Source organism: Schistocerca piceifrons, chromosome 10, assembly GCF_021461385.2.
Source record: "Schistocerca piceifrons isolate TAMUIC-IGC-003096 chromosome 10, iqSchPice1.1, whole genome shotgun sequence".
Classification (NCBI taxonomy): domain Eukaryota; kingdom Metazoa; phylum Arthropoda; class Insecta; order Orthoptera; family Acrididae; genus Schistocerca; species Schistocerca piceifrons.
Window position 1 is genome coordinate 84,347,593 of NC_060147.1, and position 18,789 is coordinate 84,366,381.

General features: G+C 45.7%; 1 protein-coding gene and 1 non-coding gene across 2 annotated transcripts in view; one reads left to right on the plus strand and one right to left on the minus strand.

The window, feature by feature from the left end:
• LOC124718973 (unconventional myosin-Ia) overlaps positions 1–18,789 on the plus strand; it is a 784,983-nt gene that overhangs the window by 473,696 nt on the left and 292,498 nt on the right.
• Positions 14,241–14,315, minus strand: Trnat-ugu. Its single transcript has one exon. It is a non-coding gene; the product is annotated as a tRNA-Thr (tRNA).

Below are 18,789 nucleotides of genomic sequence, written 5' to 3' on the forward strand. Positions count from 1 at the left end.
TTTTAGTTTTCCAGAAGGCTTTCGACACCGTTCCTCACAAGCGTCTTCTAACCAAACTGCGTGCCTACGAAATATCGTCTCAGTTGAGTGACTGGATTCGTGATTTCCTGTCAGAAAGGTCACAGTTCGTAGTAATAGACGGAAAGTCATCGAGTAATATCCGGCGTTCCTCAAGGAAGTGTTATAGGCACTCTATTGTTCCTGATCTATATTAACGACATAGGAGACAATCTGAGTAGCCGTCGTCGATTGTTTGCAGATAATACTGTCATTTACGCTCCTGTAAAGTCATCAGATGATCAAAACGACTTGCAAAATGATTTAGATAAGATATCTGTATTGGTGCGAAAAGTGGCAATTGACCCTGAATAAGGAAAAGTGTGACATTCACATGAGTACTAAAAGAAATCAGCTAAATTTCGATTACGCGATAAGTCACACAAATCTGAAGGCTGTAAATTCCACTAAATACTTAGGGATTGCAATTACAAATAACCTTAATTGGAACGATCACATAGATAATGTTGTGGGTAGAGCGATTCATTGGCAGAACACGTGCAACAGGTCTACTAAAGAGACTGCTTACACTACGCTTGTCCGCCCTATTCTGGAGTATTGCTGTGCGGTGTGGGATCCGCATCAGGTCTAACTGACGGATGACATCGAAAAAGCACAAAGAAGTGCAGCTCGTTTTGTAGTATCGCGAAATAGGCGAGATAGTGTCACATACATGATACGTCAATTGGAGTGGCAATCATTAAAACAAAGGCGTTTTTCGTTGCGATGGGATCTTCTCATGAAATTTGAATCACCAGTTTTGTCCTCCGATTGCGAAAACATTCTGTTGCCACCCACCTACATAGGCAGAAATGATCATCACGATACAATAAGAGAAATCAGGGCTCGCACAGAAAAATTTAAGTGCTCATTTTCCCCGTGTCCCGTTCGAGAGTGGAACGGTAGAGAGACAGCTTGAAGGTGGCTCTTTGAACCCTCAGCCAGGCACTTTATTGTGAATAGCAATGACGTAGATGTAGATGACTTTAAATGGCTCCACGGATAAAAAGAGGTACAAGATCAGGGGACGACGGGCCACTAGATAGGACCCCTCCTATCCATCCAGTGGCCTCCGAACTGTTCATCCAGAAACTGACTTCCGTAGCATGGTGGGTAGGTGTCTCATCCTGTTGGAAGAAGCTTGGGAAATAACACTGCGGTGTCAACAGCGTTGGTAGCACTTAATAACGGACCATGTTAAGATGTTGTTGTTGTGGTCTTCAGTCCTGAGACTGGTTTGGTGCAGCTCTCCACGCGACTCTATCCTATGCAAGCTTCTTCATCTCACAGTAGCTACTGCAATCTACATCCTTCTGAATCTGCTTAGTGTATTCATCTCTTGGTCTCCCTCTACGATTTTTACCCTCCACGCTGCCCTCCAATTCTAAATTGGTGATCCCTTCGTGCTTCAGAACATGTCCTGCCAACCGATCCCTTCTTCTAGTCAAGGTGTGCCACAAACTCGTCTTCTCCCCTATTCTATTGCATACCTCCTCATTAGTTATGTGATCTACCATCTAATCTTCAGCATTCTTCTGTAGCACCACATTTCAAAAGCTTCTATTCTCTTCTTGTCCAAACTATTTATCGTCCATGTTTCACTTCCATACATGGCTACACTCCATACAAATACTTTCAGAAACGACTTCCTGACACTTAAATCTATACTCGATGTTAACCAATTTCTCTTCTTCAGAAACGCTTTCCTTGCCACTGCCAGTCTACATTTTATATCCTCTCTACTTCGACCATCATCAGTTATTTTGCTCCCCGAATAGCAAGACTCCGTTACTTTTTTAAGTGTCTCATTTCCTAATCTAACTCCCTCAGCATCACCCGATTTAATTCGACTACATTCCATTATCCTCGTTTTGCTTTTTTCGATGTTCATCTTATGTCCTCCTTTCAAGACACGGTCCATTCCGTTCAACTGCTCTTCCAAGTCCTTTGCTGTGTCTGACAGAATTACAATGTCATCGACGAACCTCAAAGTTTTTATTTCTTCTCAATGAATTTTAATACCTACTCCGAATTTTTCTTTTGTTTCCTTTACTGCTTGCTCAATATACAGATTGAATAACATTGAGGAGAGGCTACAACCCTGTCTTACTCCCTTCCCAACCACTGCTTCCCTTTCATGGCCCTTGACTCTTATAACTGCCTTCTGGTTTCTGTACAAATTGTAAATAGCCTTTCGCCCCCTATATCTCTCCCCATTCACAGTTCCATCAATAAACACCGTAACCAAGATCCTTGTGTCCTCAGTCCCACATCAAACCATCACTTTTTCACCACCAGCTCTTTCACCAGCTTCCACCCTCGAGGGGTATGCATCTGACCAGTAACGATGATTCCGTTTGTTTACTTCTCCTTACACATAAAAATTGGCTTTGTCACTGAAGAACACAGGTTGTATGAAGTTTGGATTCCCGTTAAAGTGATCCGGAGCCCATTCTGAAAACTGCATCTGCCTATCAGGGTCACCCACCGAGAGATGATGTTGCACTTATAACTTCTACAGGTGCTATTGGTGAGGTGCAACATACGCAGAATTGAACGCTGACTGACGCCGGATATTGCTGATGACTGGCGCGTACTGCAGTGTGGACTTTTTCACAAACGATGCTACAATTACGGCTTCAGTCTCTTGGCTGCTGGCTGTTCTTGGAAGTCCATCGCATGGCTTGTCCACCACAGAACCCAATGCACGAAATTTGTCAAATAGCTTGGATAGTGTCGCATGTGAAATGCCATTTCTCTCAGGATGCTGATCCTTGAAGACAGCAGCAATCTCTCTCGTACTTCGGACCCCATTCATTAACAACGCCCTCAGTGGCATTGTAGCGAGAAGGAAGCGACTCTGCCTTACTTCTCTGATTTCTGTATCACTAACCTGGTGTCTTGCTGCTTCGATAGTCCGTCTCTCGTCGCACAGTAGTAGCGCACAGGCGCCAGGTTCAATGTAGGTTATGCTTCAAATGGTTCAAATGGCTCTGAGCACTATGGGACTTAACATCTGAGGTCATCAGTCCCCTAGACTTAGAACTACTTAAACCTAACTAACCTAAGGACATCACACAAATCTATGCCCGAGGCAGGATTCAAACCTGCGACCGTAGCAGTCGCGCGGTTCCGGACTGAAGCGCCTAGAACCGCTCGGCCACCGCGGACGACAATGTCGGTGATCGTTCTGAAGTGGAGTGTTTCGGGATGCCAGTTGTTAAATGTCAACGACGATTTGTACTCTACTCTTTTTAAAAAAGAATATACTGTGACACACACATCACCGAATTTGCAATATGGCGCCTCTGGGCTACGCCGTGATATTCAACCCTTTAGAACACATTAACAGAGTTCTTCCTTTCCATACTCTTGATAGACACTGCCCAAAACCCGTAGCGTTCGGAAAACTAATACCTTCACTTTATATCTTGTTTAAGAGCTGAAATATTTACTCGCGATCGTTCTTTAGCGCCGCCCCGGTTACTCGACCGTGCGTTTTGAGTGGCGCCTCGATACTAACTCGCGCTGTCTCCCCGAAGAACAAGAGAGACTCCCCCCCCCCCTTTCTCCCTCAGCCAATAAGGACACTTCTCTCCTTCCTACATACATATATACCGGGTGATCAAAAAGTCAACATAAATTTGAAAACTGAATAAATCACGGAATAATGTAGATAGAGAGGTACAAATTGACACACATGCTTGGAATGACATGTGGTTTTATTAGAACCAAAAAAATACAAAAGTTCAAAAAATGTCCGACAGATGGAGCTTCATCCGATCAGAATAGCAATAATTAGCATAACAAAGTAAGACAAAGCAAAGATGATCTTCTTTACAGGAAATGCTCAATATGTCCACCATCATTTCTCAACAATAGCTGTAGTAGAGGAATAATGTTGTGAACAGCAGTGTAAAGCATGTCCGGAGTTATGGTGAGGCATTGGCGTCGGATGTTGTCTTTCAGCATCCCTAGAGATGTCGATCGATCACGATACACTTGCGACTTTAGGTAACCCCAAAGCCAATAATCGTACGGACTGAGGTCTAGGGACCTGGGAGGCCAAGCATGACGAAAGTGGCGGCTGAGCATACGATCATCACCAAACGACGCGCGCAAGAGATCTTTCACGCGTCTAGCAATACGGGGTGGAGCGCCATCCTGCACAAACATCGTACGTTCCAGCAGGTTTTCATCAGCTAGGCTGGGGATGATGCGATTCTGTAACATATCGGCGTACCTCTCACCCGTCAAGGTAGCAGTTACAAAACCAGAATCACGCATTTCCTCGAAGAAAAAAGGCCCGATAACGGTAGATGTGGTAAATACAACCCTTACCGTGACTTTCTCGTCGTGCAATGGAGTTTCCACGACAGTTATAGGATTTCCGGTAGCCCAAATTCTGCAGTCGTGGGCGTTGACAGACCCTCGGAGCGTGAAATGAGCTTCATCGGTCCACAACATGTTACTCAACCAATCGTCATCTTTCGCCATCTTTTGAAACGCCGTCACCGCAAGTGACCTCTGCTTCACTAAATCGCCAGGTAACAGTTCATGATGCCTATGGATTTTGTACGGATAGCATCGGAGGGTACGCCTAAGTGCCAACCAAACAGTAGTGTATGGAATGCCGGTGCGACGTGCGACTGCACGAGCGCTGACTTCCCCGTGCATAGACGAACCCGATACAGTCTCCATTTCTTCCTGAACTGTCTCAGCAGCATTACGCCTTGTGCTCGGTCGGCCACTACGGGGTCTATCGTCTAAAGAACCCGTGGCTTCGAACTTCGAAATCATTCTCGCCACAGCTGCATTTCTCAACGGACCTTTATCCATTCAAATCCCCTTCCTCTGGCGATAGGATCGTAACGCTGAAATACCACATTCCCCATTCTGATAATACAGCTTCACTAAAAGCACCTTTTCAGGTAACGTCAACATGCTGCGACTGCTGGCGCATCTGATTCTCTCTCTCATTACAGCTCCTTCTATACACAATTGTCATGAGCAGTCACTGACAGTTTGCTGTCCAGCGCCATCTGTCGGACATCTTGTGAACTTTTTTTTTTTTTTTTAGTTCTAATAAAACCCCATGTCATTCCAAGCATGTGTCTCAAATTTTACCAGCCAATGGGCGTTCAGATCGCTGTTGCCAGGCGGATCTCACGTTTGCGGACGTTGTGACGGAAGTTTATCTCGGAACACTCTCAGATTGTAAGATCCTACTCCCGAATAATCGGATCTTGTCCCTACTAAGGTTGCACAACATTGCCTCCTATGATTTCATCACTAATGCTCCTTGCTGACGCTTAATTGTCAAATGTACATGTAACCTGGCTGCTACTGAGTATTCCCGATCGCATATATGTGCCTAATACTTGGCTTAAACACGTGAAGGGAATGCACTTATGCATTACACGTTCCTGGTGTGGAAGTGTTGTCGATTGCCTGCAACAGTAAACAGAATTGGTCATCTAGCTGCAATTTCAAACTTAAACAGATGCACAAATGAAGATGTCTTAAAACAGATTTCACGTGTGTATTCCTAAGAAAGGGGCAGTTCAAAATGACACCCTTCCCACTTGAAACACACGACCCAAATGCAAGATGGTGGATTTCATGATGGCCACAGCCCTCGACATAGCTCCTGTAAGTTGCTCCCCCGCCTACAGTGTCTCCATATCGTTATGGGCCCTCACAGCATTCTATTTTTATAGGGGTGTAGCCAGACTTTTGTCTCACATTTTACTTCAGTTCGGTTAGAGTCGTTCCGGCAGGGATTGTAAGGAGAATCTTAGATTAATTATTGCAAAAAATGGTTCAAATGGCTCTAAGCGCTATGGGACTTAACATGGGAGGTCATCAGTCCCCTATACGAGGTGCATTCGAGTTCTAAGGCCTCCGATTTTTTTTCTAATTAACTACTCACGCGAAATCGATGAAACTGGCGTTACTTCTCGACGTAATCGCCCTGCATACGTACACATTTTTCACAACGCTGACGCCATGATTCCATGGCAGCGGCGAAGGCTTCTTTAGGAGTCTGTTTTGACCACTGGAAAATCGCTGAGGCATTAGCAGTACGGCTGGTGAATGTGCGGCCACGGAGTGTGTCTTTCCTTGTTGGAAAAAGCCAAAAGTCACTAGGAGCCAGGTCAGGTGAGTAGGGAGCATGAGGAATCACTTCAAAGTTGTTATCACGAAGAAACTGTTGCGTAACGTTAGCTCGATGTGCGGGTGCGTTGTCTTGGTGAAACAGCACACGCGCAGCCCTTCCCGGACGTTTTTGTTGCAGTGCAGGAAGGACTTTGTTCTTCAAAACATTTTCGTAGGTTTCACCTGTTACCGTAGTGCCATTTGGAACGCAATGGGTAAGGATTACGCCCTCGCTGTCCCAGAACATGGACACCATCATTTTTTCAGCACTGGTGGTTACCCGAAATTTTTTTGGTGGCGGTGAATCTGTGTGCTTCCATTGAGCTGACTGGCGCTTTGTTTCTGGATTGAAAAATGGCATCCACGTGTCATCCATTGTCACAATTGACAAAAAGAAAGTCCCATTCGTGCTGTCGTTGCGTGTCAACATTGCTCAGTAACATGCCACACGGGCAGCCGTGTGGTCGTCCGTCAGCATTCGTGGCACCCACCTGGATGACACTTTTCGCATTTTCAGGTCGTCATGCAGGATTGTGTGCACAGAACCCTCAGAAATGCCAACTCTGGAGGCGATCTGTTCAACAGTCATTCGGCGATCCCCCAAAACAATTCTCTCCACTTTCTCGATCATGTCGTCAGACTGGCTTGTGTGAGCCCGAGGTTGTTTCGGTTTGTTGTCACACAATGTTCTGCCTTCATTAAACTGTCGCACCCATGAACGCACTTTCGACACATCCATAACTCCATCACCACATGTCTCCTTCAACTGTTGATGAATTTAAATTGGTTTCACACCATGCAAATTCAGAAAACGAATGATTGCACGCTGTTCAAGTAAGGAAAACGTCGCCATTTTAAGTATTTAAAACAGTTCTCATTCTCGCCGCTGGCGGTAAAATTCCATCTGCCGTACGGTGCTGCCATCTCTGGGATGTATTGACAATGAACGCCGCCTCATTTTAAAACAATGCACATGTTTCTATCTCTTTCCGGTGCCGAGAAAAAAAATCGGAGGCCTTAGAACTTGAATGCACTTCGCACTTAGAACTACTTTAACCTAACTATACTATTATTTAAACTAGTTGTCACTTGAGAGGCAACAGGCTGCAGGGCTCCTGCCACCAATAAACCAATGGCAGCCGGCGCTGTCGGCTGCCACTGCGTTGCCACTTTGCTCTGCTGAGCTGACTGAGGCATTGTGCCAGCCAGTCCTCGGCGAACCGTTGTAGACGTGCGGGTGAGAGATTTGAGTGACTCGTAGCTTCGCGTGTTTACGATGTCTGACGAAAGCAGTCGCAAGAGCGGGAAGCGAGGCCGAGACTGCACACTCCTCGGAAACCTCCAAAAAGTGGCGGACGTGACGTCGTTATACACAGCCAGGCGCGTGAATACGTGTGTTCCTTAAGGGAGTATTTTGAGAGAGGGAGGGATGCAGGAGGGCCTCTCGTTCCTTTGGATAAGGTGGTGGAGCAAACTGCAGCTGCTCTCCAAGTTAGCGAACGATCAGTAATAAGAATCTGCAAGGAGAAATTCACGAAAGAAGGCTGAAGTGAATCATCTAAATTGGAGACACCTGGCGAAAAGAGGTGACTAGAGAAGAGGGTCACAAAACTTGACTCTTTTCACGAAGATGCCGTTCATCGTCAAATATACGCATTTTATTCGAGGAAGGAGTATCCAACACTCAAAAAACTACATGCTATGCTCACAGCGGCTGACCTGTTTCAGGGTGGTAAATCATCTTTGTTACGAGTCGTGAAAATGTTAGGATTCCGCTATAAATCCATCTCTGGCAGAAAGTTACTAATGAAACGCCAAGATATCGCAGCCTGGCGATGCCGCTTTCTTAGAGAATTAGTGGGGACAAATTTTGATGATATCGTTTGGCTAGATGAAACGTGGGTGAATGCAGGACACAGTTTAAAAAAAGGCCGGACAGACGGTACCATCAGCTGTAGTATGGCAGCTCCGATCGGCAGAGGAAAAAGGATAACTGTAGCACATGCCGGAAATTCATTAGGTTTCATTCCAAATTGTCTGCTGCTATTCACCGGCGGCGGTGGTCTAGCGGTTCTAGGCGCTCAGTCAGGAACCGCACGACTGCTACGGTCGCAGGTTCGAATCCTGCCTCGGGCATGGATGTGTGTGATGTCCTTAGGTTAGTTAGGTTTAAGTAGTTCTAAGTTCTAGGGGACTTATGACCACAGCAGTTGAGTCCCATAGTGCTCAGAGCCATTTTTTTTTTTTTTTTTTTTTTTTTTTTTTTTTTTTTTTTTGCTGCTGCTATTCAGTTCAAATAAGACCTCCGACTACCACGAAGAAATGAACCACAATACTTTTGCGAAATGGTTTGAAGACTGTGTGGTCCAGAACTTAACAAAAAACTCTATCATTGTTATGGCTGACGCCCCTTATCACTCAGTAATACAAGGTAAAGCACCCACAAAGGCAACGAGGAAAAACGACATTGTTAGCTGGTTACAGAAACATAAGGTACAGTTCGACAGTAATTTGACAAGGGCAGAATTATTAGAACTTGTATCGCAACACAAGCCAAAGAACCCGATATACACTCCTGGAAATTGAAATAAGAACACCGTGAATTCATTGTCCCAGGAAGGGGAAACTTTATTGACACATTCCTGGGGTCAGATACATCACATGATCACACTGACAGAATCACAGGCACATAGACACAGGCAACAGAGCACGCACAATGTCGGCACTGGTACAGTGTATATCCACCTTTCGCAGCAATGCAGGCTGCTATTCTCCCATGGAGACGATCGTAGAGATGCTGGATGTAGTCCTGTGGAACGGCTTGCCATGCCATTTCCACCTGGCGCCTCAGTTGGACCAGCGTTCGTGCTGGACGTGCAGACCGCGTTAGACGACGCTTCATCCAGTCCCAAACATGCTCAATGGGGGACAGATCCGGAGATCTTGCTGGCCAGGGTAGTTGACTTACACCTTCTAGAGCACGTTGGGTGGCACGGGATACATGCGGACGTGCATTGTCCTGTTGGAACAGCAAGTTCCCTTGCCGGTCTAGGAATGGTAGAACGATGGGTTCGATGACGGTTTGGATGTACCGTGCACTATTCAGTGTCCCCTCGACGATCACCAGTGGTGTACGGCCAGTGTAGGAGATCGCTCCCCACACCATGATGCCGGGTGTTGGCCCTGTGTGCCTCGGTCGTATGCAGTCCTGATTGTGGCGCTCACCTGCACGGCGCCAAACACGCATACGACCATCATTGGCACCAAGGCAGAAGCGACTCTCATCGCTGAAGACGACACGTCTCCATTCGTCCCTCCATTCACGCCTGTCGCGACACCACTGGAGGCGGGCTGCACGATGTTGGGGCGTGAGCGGAAGACGGCCTAACGGTGTGCGGGACCGTAGCCCAGCTTCATGGAGACGGTTGCGAATGGTCCTCGCCGATACCCCAGGAGCAACAGTGTCCCTAATTTGCTGGGAAGTGGCGGTGCGGTCCCCTACGGCACTGCGTAGGATCCTACGGTCTTGGCGTGCATCCGTGCGTCGCTGCGGTCCGGTCCCAGGTCGACGGGCACGTGCACCTTCCACCGACCACTGGCGACAACATCGATGTACTGTGGAGACCTCACGCCCCACGTGTTGAGCAATTCGGCGGTACGTCCACCCGGCCTCCCGCATACCCACTATACGCCCTCGCTCAAAGTCCGTCAGCTGCACATACGGTTCACGTCCACGCTGTCGCGGCATGCTACCAGTGTTAAAGACTGCGATGGAGCTCCGTATGCCACGGCAAACTGGCTGACACTGACGGCGGCGGTGCACAAATGCTGCGCAGCTAGCGCCATTCGACGGCCAACACCACGGTTCCTGGTGTGTCCGCTGTGCCGTGCGTGTGATCATTGCTTGTACAGCCCTCTCGCAGTGTCCGGAGCAAGTATGGTGGGTCTGACACACCGGCGTCAATGTGTTCTTTTTTCCATTTCCAGGAGTGTACATTTTGGATGAAGTAGAAAAAAAATAAGGGCATAAAGTGCTTAGATTGCCTCCTTACCATTGCCATTTCAACGCAATGGAGCTGTTTTGAGCTCAGGTTAAACGGCATATAGCTGTAGAAAATAAGAAATTCACATTAACCGAAGTGGAATGCCTTTTGAAAGAGGCAGTAAAATTCTGACATCGAAAGACTGGCAGAAGGTAGCGCATCACGTGAAAGGAGTGACACAGGACGCATGGAACAATGAAGGTTGTTGTTGTTGTTGTTGTTGTGGTCTTCAGCCCTGAGACTGGTTTGATGCAGCTGTCCATGCCACTCTATCCTGTGCAAGCTTCTTCATCTCCCAGTACCTACTGCAACCTACATCCTTCTGAATCTGCTTAGTGTATTCATCTCTTGGTCTCCCTCTATGATTTTTACCCTCCACGCTGCCCTCCAATGCTAAATTGGTGATCCCTTGATGCCTCAAAACGTGTCCTACCAACCGATCCCTTCTTCTAGTCAAGCTGTGCCACAAACTTCTCTTCTCCCCAATCCTATTCAATACCTCCTCATTACTTACGTTATCTACCCACCTTATCTTCAGCATTCGTCTGTAGCACCACATTTCGAAAGCTTCTATTCTCTTCTTGTCCAAACTATTTATCGTCCACGTTTCACTTCCATACATGGCTGCACTCCATACAAATACTTTCAGAAACGCCTTCCTGACATTTAAATCTATACTCGATGTTAACAAATTTCTCTTCTTCAGAAACGCTTTCCTTGCCATTGCCAGTCTACATTCTATATCCTCTCTACTTCGACCATCATCAGTTATTTTGCTCCCCAAATAGCAAAATTCATTTACTACTTTAAGTGTCTCATTTCCTAATCTAATTCCCTCAGCATCACTCGACTTAATTCGATTACATTCCATTATCCTCGTTTTGCTTTTGTTGATGTTCATCTTATATCCTCCTTTCAAGACACTGTCCAGTCCATTCAACTGCTCTTCCAAGTCCTTTGCTGTCTCTGACAGAATTACAATGTCATCGGCGAACCTCAAAGTTTTTATTTCTTCTCCCTGGATTTTAATACCTACTCCGAATTTTTCTTTTGTTTCCTTTACTGCTTGCTCAATATACAGATTGAATAACATCGGGGATAGCCTATAACCCTGTCTCACTCCCTTCCCAACCACTGCTTCCCTTTCATGTCCCTCGACTCTTATAACTGCCATCTACTTTCTGTACAAATTGTAAATAGCCTTTCGCTCCCTGTATTTTACCCCTGACACCTTCAGAATTTGAAAGAGAGTATTCCAATCAGCATTGTCAAAAGCTTTCTCTAAGTCTACAAATGCTAGAAAGGTAGGTTTGCCTTTCCTTAATCTTTCTTCTAAGATAAGTCGTAGGGTCAGTATTGCCTCACGTGTTCCAACATTTCTACGGAATCCAAACTGTTCTTCCCCGAGGTCGGCTTCTATCAGTTTTTCCATTCGTCTGTAAAGAATTCGCGCTAGTATTTTGCAGCTGTGACTTATTAAACTGCCGGCCGTGGTGGCCAAGCGGTTAAAGGCGCTACAGTCTGGAACCGCGCGACCGCTACGGTCGCATGTTCGAATCCTGCCTCGGGCATGGATGTGCGATGTCCTTAGGTTAGTTAGGTTTAAGTAGTTCTAAGTTCTAGGGGACTGATGACCTTAGAAGTTAAGTCCCATAGTGCTCAGAGCCATTTGAACCATTTATTAAACTGATAGTTTGGTAATTTTCACATCTGTCAACACCTGCTTTCTTTGGGATTGGAATTATTATATTCTTCTTGAAGTCTGAGGGTATTTCGCCTGTCTCATACATCTTGCTCACCAGATGGTAGAGTTTTGTCAGGACTGGCTCTCCCAAGGCCGTCAGTAGTTTTAATGGGATGTTGTCTACTCCAGGTATCTTACAACAAAGTCTCGAAGACTTGATTATGTCTGTCAATGCGAGCAGCGACGCGGATAGTTCCACTGACTCTGACTCTGAATTAAGCGGTGTTTTCGCATTGTCTGATTAGTGTGTTGTGTACTGACTGCCATTAAATAATGTGTTTGTGAATTTATTTCGATTAATTCTTATTCTTGTTGTGAGACTAAAAAATACTGTTTGGCCAGCTCTCGTCATCTCCGTACGGTAAGTTAGACTGAATTTTAATTCTATTTCATTTTGTATACACACTAAGATGTTATTCAATGTGTGCAATAGTTTTCGAGATTTGCAATCTAAAGTAGAAAACTTTTCCGCATGCGAAAATTTCTCACACTTCAGTAGTTAATGTAACAACGGCCCTAATTAAAATTAAGAAAAGATATTTCATATGCTTATAGATACCACTGAGACCGATACTGTGCGTAAATTTCAAAATATTGACTTAATATTTATAGGAGATAGAGATTTTAAACTTCATATTTGTTTCGAGTCCAGTACTGATAGGGTTGCTTAAAAACGCTGTTTTCAGAAATTTATATACAGGAAACGTAATGCACTACTAAAACTTTTAAGGATTCTTTGCCGACTGCATTATTTTGGTCATGAATAGAAAAAAATATTTTGCTGTGACACCAATAGTTTTTCAGTAATGACGTGATAAGTTAGCTATTTGCGAAATCGAGAATTTAAATGGTTTCAAACAAATTAACTTAACTCTTGTCCTAATTAAAATTAAGAATAGATAATTGACAAATTGAGAGACATTGTAAAGATATACGTCATATGTGGCTTTGAAATTTTTTACTTACTTTTTGTAGAAGATACAGGCTTTAAAACGATTTTCTATCGCCGGGGGTAGCGATGCGCTGAGGCGGCTGCCTCCAGCCAGTGCTTGACGTGGCAACGCCGCAACTTCGCAACTCAAACGTCAAGTGACAACTACTTTAAATCAGACTGTAACCTGACATCACACATATCCATGCCCGAGGCAGGATTCGAACCTGCGACCGTAGCAGCAGTACGGTTTCGGACTGAAGCGCCTAGAACCGCTCGGCCAGAGCGGCCGGCAATTACTGCACGTGCGGCGGCATTTAAACAACCATTCTTCCCGCTCTCCAAATGTGAATGGTACGGGAAAAGTCGTAATAACTGGTACAATGGAACACACTCTCTGTCATGCATTTCACTGTTTTACAGAGTATACATGCAGCTGCTTTTTTGTTTTCAAAAACTTTTGATATTGTCGGTTTGACGCAATTTTTTGCGCTGCTCCAGAGCTGCAACTTTCCACTTATTTTCAGTTTTTGAATATTTTATGCTGTACTGTAAGTGGTGTTTTATGCGAAAAACCGTAAACCGCGAAGCCGTCAAAAAGCTTTCTGCGGTGCGCTGTTATACCGAAATGACTGCCCACTTCAGGTGTTTCATTAAATTTTTTTCTCTATAAATTACGATTAGAGGAGGTCGTGTTTCCACCGAGGCTGCATATTATCTGGATAAGAGGCTTTATTCACAGCTATTGGCCAATTTCAACATATCGCTCTTTTTATTGAGTACATGTACCTCAAACAACTCTACACATACTTCAAATAAGTCTAAACTTGTAGTAGAACGCTTATCACAACTAAGACGCCGGCCGGTGTGGCCGAGCGGTTCTAGGCGCTACAGTCACGAACCGCGCGACCGCTACGGTCGCAGGTTCGAACCCTGCCTCGGGCATGGATGTGTGTGATGTCCTTAGGTTAGTTAGGTTTAAGTAGTTCTACGTTCTAGGGGACTCATGACCTCAGGTGTTAAGTCCCATAGTGCCCAGAGCCATTTGAACAACTAAGACAAACTACATAACACCATTAAAGGATCACTTTTTCGAAACCCCGTCATCATTTCCCATTGTGACGAATAAATTTTAAATTTGGCTCAAAGGTGCCTCCAACCTTCCTGTGTAATATACTTAAATGGATATGGTGTCTGTTCTTTCGGACATGTCCTGTATCCGTCTAGAACGAAATTAGAATTAATTTAATACCTGAAGCTGCTGACGAGCGTTGATATATATCAACGGGGACAGGTGGAAAATCTGTGCCCCGACCGGGACTCGAACCCGGGACCTCCTGTTTACATGGCAGACGCTCTATCCATCTGAGCCACCGAGGGCACAGAGTATAGTGCGACTGCAGGGACTATCTCGCGCACGCATCCCGCGAGACCCGCATTCTCACCTTGTATGTGCACACACTACATTCGTAGTGTCCCACCCCAACACACTCATTACTCGTGGAAGACATTCTTACCAACTCCGTAAGAGTTCGGGTAATATGTGTGCATCCGCACAGAAGAAGGAGGTCATGGCCGGCATTGCCAGTGCTATATACTTATATGGATATGGTGTCTGTTCTTTCGGACATATCAGAACTATATACTTATGTGGATATGGTGTCTGTTCTTTCGGACATGTCCGAATTAATAGATACCATATCCATGTAAGTATATAGTTCTGGCAATACCGGCCATGACCTTCTTCTTCTGTGGGATGCACACATATTCCCCGAACTCGTACGGGGCTTGGTAAGAATGTCTTCCACGAGTAGTGAGTGTGATGGGGTGGGACACTGCGAATATAGTGTGTGGACATACAAGGTGAGAATGTGGGTCTCGCAGGAGGCGCACGCGAGATAGTCCCTGCAGTCGCACTATCCTCTGTGCCCACAGTGGCTCAGATGGATAGAGCGTCTGCCGTGCAAGCAGGAGATCCCGTGTTCGAATCCCGGTCGGGGCACTTTACCTTTCCCCGTTGATGTATATCAACGCCCGTCAGCAGCTGAAGGTATTAAATTAATTCTAATTTCCTTTGTAATTGAGCAAAAGGCGCTTCAAACGGCAAGGTGTCAACACATACGTAAAAAGGCTACAGTTCAGAAGTTCATGTGAGGTCTGAGATGGGCTAATGATGGCAGGTTGGCATCAAATTTCACCACAATTGTAGCCAACGCCATTGCGGACGTCTCACACTACGCAAAGGTCCTCACACTCCCACTTACCCACGTTTCACTCCTTCTTTTGAGGCCTCCCTGATGGATGTTAGCCGGCCGGAGTGGCCGAGCGGTTCTAGGCGCTTCAGTCTGGAACCTCGCTACCGCTATGGTCGGAGGTTCCAATCCTGCCTCAGGCATGGATGTGTGCGACCGCTACGGTCACAGGTTCGAATCCTGCCTCGGTCATGGATGTATGTGATGTCCTTAGGTTAGTTAGCTTTAAGTAGTTCTAAGTTATAGGGGACTGATGACCTCAGATGGTAAGTCCCATAGTGCTCAGAGCCATTTGAAACATTTTTTTTTATGGATGTTAGAACCGCGACGTCCTGCTCTGAAATCACGCTGGTTACTTGTGTGTGACTGACGAAAATGTCTCAGACAAATCGCCACTCAGAATCTACACGAGAATGTCTCAGGGGGTGGCACAAAGGGCGTCGATGAAACCACCCCTTCCCTTGAGTTGTTGATTCCCACACATTCACAACAAAACGACAGTTCCTAATGCAATGAGCAATAGAACAACTTTCAGGTCAATCTTTGACAATGCTGACATTTTACAGACGCTTTAACCTTTCTCTAAAGACATCATAGGCCAATAATCACCTTCAATATGATCCCACCCCTCTGAAGGGTAATGCGACAGCAATTTTTGCTCTGGCGTGCAGTATGGAACCACAAAGGACCATTCAAAACCATTCTACGACATTTGAACACGATCGGATATAGCAAATTGCGCTTATACTTTTTTAGCCCTCCTGTTTTGCTGCCTCATGTGGCGTGATCACAGCGGGGTGAAACATTGACACAAGCATGAATAAATCGGCAGTGGGTCCCTCCAAGGCCCCACTTCGACAAGATTATCACCGCCACAGAGAAGACCCGTGACAGTGTGTCCTAGGTGCCTATAGGTAGGCAACCCCTTGACAGTGCTCTGCTCTGGCACGCATTATACTTCAAAGCTGTGCAGATACATAACACTGTATTTTTCACCATGACCGCCAAGTCTCTCTAGACAACATTCCGAACGATCCACCAACTGTACAATTCCTCGACCAAAGAAATCCTCTCCTTGGTAATAGAAGCATTCGAGAACTGCCCTGTGAACATCCTCATAGTTGCGAAATTTCTTTCCAACCAGATGTTCATTCAGATTTCCCAAAGATGGACATTGCATGGTGCAAGATCTGTGCTTACCAATTATCATAGCCCATGTCTGTGTGGCATTAGCCAAATCATCATCATCATTTTCTGTGGCCTTTGTCCCACCCATCGCTGGGTCGGCCTTGTTACTATGGGTTTGGCTATATTAGTGTCAGAGGGTGGCCAGATGCCCTTCCGGTCGCCACTCCATACCCCTGGGACTGAATTAGTGTACCCCAGCTGTCTGCATCGAGTGTAAGCCATGAAACAGTGCAAACGTTTTCAAATGTATGCGAGTCGTGTAGCTGAGGCAGAACATGGGGACCAGACCGCTATTCACCTAGATGAATGTGGAAAACCGCATTAAAACCACATCCAGGCTGGCCAGCACACCGGCCCTCGTCGTTAATCCACCGGGCCAATTCGATCCGGGGCCAGCGTACCTACCTGAGTCCAGGAAGCAGCGCATTAGTGCTCTCAGCTAACCTGGTTGGTAGCGGTCTTAGCTAAAAGTTGCAACCATTTCACTATGGCTGGACACCAGACTTTCACGGTGATCTGTGTGCAGTTTAGACGTTTTGTCGACAAGAAGAATACTGTCCTACATTCTAAACTTTGGGATATGTTTCCAGTTGCTGCCACATTTCACGCACTTACTGCTGGCAACTGTTATAAGTACTGCAGCAGAACCGAGTCTGTAGGAATTTGGGAACACGTACTCTCTTATGATAACATGCCAGTCAGTAAGTATTCTAGGGGCATTCAGGCATCAAAGTGATGAGTCATGGGATTCTGCCCAGCTTCACTCCCACCCCTATCCCTATCGTCTGATAAAGGCCAATTGCTCTATGAATAAATTGGCAGGAAACTTAAATTTTGGCGGTGAATTAAAAAAATAGCCCAATTGTACTAGTGTTTCCTGTGGAAGGAGGGTTGTTGTCCTAAGTATAAATTGATAAGAAATTCAAAATGCATTGTTGTGCTGGCTGACCTGGAATATTCCGATGGGCTCTATGACATCACAATCCAGCTCGGATCTGTTGGGCTGTATATAACAGTGTACAATTCCAATACACTGCTCCAGGGGTACAAAACAGTCTAACTGTGACGTCACAATCTGGCTCAGACCTGTCAGGCTATATATAACAGTGTGGAATACTGGCATACTAATCCAGATTTTAGATATTGGCTTATTCCTTATATAACATAATCATTTAAGCACTCTAAGTTTAAGTTTGGAATGTCATACAGCATAGACCTGTCTGCTGACCTAGTCGACATGCTTCTCCAAGCTTGCTCAGTGGTGTTTGGTCACTGCTTCTCCTAATTTTAAGTTTGGATCTATCCACTCGCATCTTTATTTAAACAAACACTGGGGCTGAGAAGGGCACTTTGCCCACCACCACTCCCCAGTGCCTGCGAGTGTCTCCACTGCTCACATCGAGCTGGGTCCACTTTGCCCAAGCCCAGTCCCCTTTTAACAGTACAGTTTAAACAATTCACCCCTCCACAGCAGCTGCCAGTTGTTCAAAATATTGTAGAAATCCACTTACCGCAGTTTAAAATAAAGTTGATATCAACGCTACCACCCGGCTGGAGACCCGAGAAACCTCCATCAATGGGAACTCTGTTGATTGTCACTATAGAGCACTCATCCTAAGTTTAAAACCGATTACACCGCAGATGCAGCCTGTATGGTTGTCAGTATCATGCTCAGTAGGAATGGGAGAGGTATCCACTTGCATCTTTATTAAAATAAACGCCACACGGAGGAGGATTTCTCCTGCATGCATTGTGAGGTTTAGCGTCTCTGTACCACTGTCAGTCGGCCAATGTTGCCATGCAGCGCTGGACTGGCGCTGCCGCCACCATCATAGACTGCACAGTGTTGTGTAACACTCCAAGGACGTCTTCGAACTGTTGACAAACCCTGGCTCCGAATGCTGCAGAGTGTACAATGTACTGCTACGGACTCACCCGCCTCCACCTACTAGTATGGAGCAGTGGTGCCACATCATACAGTGACGAATGCAAGACAGCATCTCTCATCTACATGGTCCTGCAGACTGCTCGCTCAAAGCTTGCCACACTGTGCATGACATCACACAGTTCGGCATAAGCAACAAACCGTGATGCTCCCGCTTTCCCCAAAACAGAATGGGTAAGAGCATCTGATACTCTGTCATACAGTTTGAAGGCTGAAATCTGCGTTGGAAACTGGGGCTATTTTGTAACAGAATTCCTTAGCTTCATCTACCTTGTGATCACCAATCCTGATGCATATGTCTCCCTATGGTGGACATATACATCAAAGCATCAAATTTAGTTAAATACCCAGCAAATGACACATGACAACAACAACTTAACAATTTCACATCTAAAAGGCCATGTCGCTATGTGTTTTACAGTACATAGTATCAGACGTCTCCATATGATTTATAAATGGCGACAGGTGGC